This window comes from Fukomys damarensis, unplaced genomic scaffold (assembly GCF_012274545.1).
Source record: "Fukomys damarensis isolate Sample0158 unplaced genomic scaffold, DMR_v1.0_HiC HiC_scaffold_19, whole genome shotgun sequence".
Lineage (NCBI taxonomy): Eukaryota > Metazoa > Chordata > Mammalia > Rodentia > Bathyergidae > Fukomys > Fukomys damarensis.
The window spans coordinates 33,322,996-33,326,402 of NW_022900931.1; the positions used below are offsets into that span (position 1 = coordinate 33,322,996).

Here is a 3,407-nt window from a genome sequence, read left to right on the forward strand (position 1 = left end):
AGATGTGAGAACAACTTGTCTGGCTTGGACCCTTACTCATTTATTGAGACTTACTCTGCGGCACAGAACACATTCCTTCTTGGTAAGGGGTCCGCGTGCACTGAAAAAGATTCTTGTGCTGTTGCACACAGTGTCTTACAAGTGTCCACTGGGTCCACGGCGTTGTTCAAGTCTTCTCTAACCTTTGATACTCTGTGTATTCCTGCATCAATCACCGAAAGAGAAATTGGCATCTCTGACTTTAACACACGATTCTATCCGTTTCCTTTTCCTGTTATGTTTTGTTTTTGTTTTTGAGACAAGGACTTGCTATGCAGTTTGGACTGACCTTGAACTCACTCTGAAGCTCAGGCTGGACTTGAACTCGTGGTGATCCTCCTGCCTCAGCCTCTTGAGTGATGTGCACCACCATGCCAGGCTTCTACCAGTTTCTGCTTCATGAAGTTTGAAACTGTTGTGAGGTGAATGAACATTTAGGGTTATTTTGTTTTCTTGATGAATGGATATCTTTATCATTATGAAAAAAAAGTAACCTGTATCTCTGGCTGTATTCTTTGGTTTAAAGTCCATGTAATAGTAATATACCCACTGCACCTCTCTTTCGCTGTAACATTAATATGACCTGGCTTTTGCTTTTACTCTATTTGTTCCTCTGAATTCACTGTTGCACACAACTGTGTCCTCATCTGGCTTGGTCCCTGTGGGCACTTTAACAAAATATAACGAGCTGGGTGGCTTATAAGGACAGACATTTCTTTCTGCCAGCTCTGGGACTGAGAAGCCCAAGACCAAGGGGCGTCACTGTCTGGTGAGGTCTCACTTTCTGGTTATGGGTGGCAACGTCTGTGGCCTCACTGTTCTGTGTATTTTGTCTGACTTTTAAAAGCTGGTTCCTGAAAGGAGGACAAATGTAATCCCTGTCACTCCATCTTGCCTGGAAGCAGACTCTTTGAAAGGGTCATGAGAGGTACAGATCCAAGGTACAAGGTCCGTCATCCAATTAAAACTGCATTTCAGGAATGGCGTGAGGAAGGGATCATGGGTAATTTTTGTCTTACATGATATGAACTTTTCTGTTTCCATTCGTTGAACAATTTTTCTTTCCCCATTAAAGTGCATTGATACTACTGAAAATCACTTTTCTGAATATATGTGGGTCTCTATTTTGTTCCATTTTTGTCTATTGTGCAATAGTATGACATTAATTACTATTCATTATTAATTATAATGGCCCCTTGAGTTACAACCAGCCTGATGCACCAATAACTTGGGTTATGACTGGAATTTTAGTTTTAACTTAAACGACCAAAGTCTTGAGTTACGACCCAAATGCTGGCTGCTTGTGCTTCCAGATGGTCTCAGATACAGATTTAACCCTTAAAGAGTTCTGGGAGGAACATGACAGCATCCTGTCCTTTGTGGGGTTCACTGAGAAATCCTGGGCCAGCATCTCTTTAAGGACACTGAGATCAGCCTATACACAGGAGAGAGACTTTGAAGGCTGTGTGGAGGAGTCTGAGCCTTCACTGACCAACCTGAGTTACAACCAGCCCTCGTGAATGAATTGAGTTCATAAGCCAAAGGTCCTCTCTACTTTATGATGACTCTGGAAACTCTGTAGGGTATGTTATCTAGATATTTGTTCTTTTTCCAAGGTTGTTTTGGCTGTTTTAAAGCTTGTATTTCTAGATAAAATGTAAAATTCCATTTTTTTCTTAGGTTTTGTTTGGAATTGGATTCAACCTATAGATTCATTTAATATTGATAAACACAGATTCATTTAAGAATAGTTGACCTTTTAACAATACTGAATCTTCCAATCTATAAACATGATGTATATCTCCATTAATTTGGTCCTCCTTTAATTTCTCTCACTAACGTTCAATAGTTTTCATGACAAATATCTAGCATGTTTTACGTTAAATTGTTCCTAAGTATTTGATATTTTTGATTATAATGAAAAATGATTTTTAAGATGTTTACATTTTGTCTATGTAGTAATTCAATTTTTTGTTGCTAAAGTAGGAATACAATTAATTTTTGTATATTGACCTATGACTCATTAACTTGATACATTTAATTATTAGTTGTAGTACTCTGTAGGTTACTTGGATTGATTTTCATTGAACACACTCATAAATAAAGTTTTATTTCTTTCATAGCACTTATTGTTTTCTTTTTCTTGCTTTATTGCAGGTCAAACCACCAGTAAAAGATTTAAAAGACTTGGTGAAAATAAACATCTTTGTCTTATTACAGGTTCTCAGAAAAATCACCCAATCTTTCACCATTAACTATGATATTAGATATTTCGTAGATGTGCTTCATTTGATGGAAAAGTTCCTTTCTATTCCTAGGTATTGCTTGTCTAAATTTTCAAACAGTGGACCCATTTACTAAGACATACATTTGAACCACTACAATGTTTGACATCACATGCTTAGATTTATTCACCTATTGGATGCCTTCACCTTTACTTTGCTAGCACAGGTGTACTAAGGCGACAGACAGATACAGATGCTGGATTTTTGGCTAAATCTACATTTAGACTCGACTCCTGCTGACATATACTAACTTGACAACTTGGCCATTCACATTTTACCAGCAAAATTAGAAATAAGTATAATTAGATTTCAGGGTTCTGGAATATAGTGGAAATTTACTATATCAAATTTTATTTGCAAATAACTTCTTTAAATTTATTGCCAGCTTTCAAAAACAAGATGGTAAAATTCTTAAGAAGTTTTATTAATATGTCTACTTTTCTTTATTATTGATATAAAACATACATGTTAGGGCCAGGGATTTAGCTCAGTGGTTCCTGCCTTGCACCTGCCTTGCAAGCGTAAGAACCTGAGTTCGATACCTGGTACAAAAAAAAACAAAAACAAAACAAAACAACAACAAAATACATACTAAAAAAGTACATAAATGATAAGTGTAATATTTTATGACATTTTTAATGACTATGGACTGAAACCTCTACAAACTGTGAGCCAAATAAACCTTTCCTCCTTTAAGTTTGGGTGTCAGGCCTTTTGTCTCAGCAATGAGAAAAGTAATTATGACTGATGTCTTTTCTATTGGAATATATGTTTTAAAAATAATTTTATCCTTACGTAGTAAAAGAATATAGACAAAAACATGTTTAAATAATTAAAATTGATTTAAAATTTAAATTAAATTTTAAATTGTTTCTTAATATATGCTTAGTTATTTAGTTAATTATATCTACCTAATATATACTTAGTTACTTAGTTACCAAGAAGTGAAACATAGTTTATCTTAGTATAAAACAAGAAAAAAAACTGTGAATCAGATACTTAACACTGTTACTATTTATTTGGACTAAGTTGAATTCAAATGTGTTAAAATTTCCAGAAATGAATTAGATTTTTTTTTTTTTT

General features: G+C 34.9%; 1 long non-coding RNA gene across 1 annotated transcript in view; it reads right to left on the minus strand.

The window, feature by feature from the left end:
- Window positions 1-355: 355 nt before the first annotated feature.
- Window positions 356-3,407, minus strand: part of LOC104860202 — a 6,045-nt gene continuing 2,993 nt past the window's right edge. Inside the window, exon 3 of the long non-coding RNA XR_779607.2 lies at window positions 356-451. This is a non-coding gene — a long non-coding RNA (uncharacterized LOC104860202). The remainder of the gene's footprint in view (window positions 452-3,407) is intronic.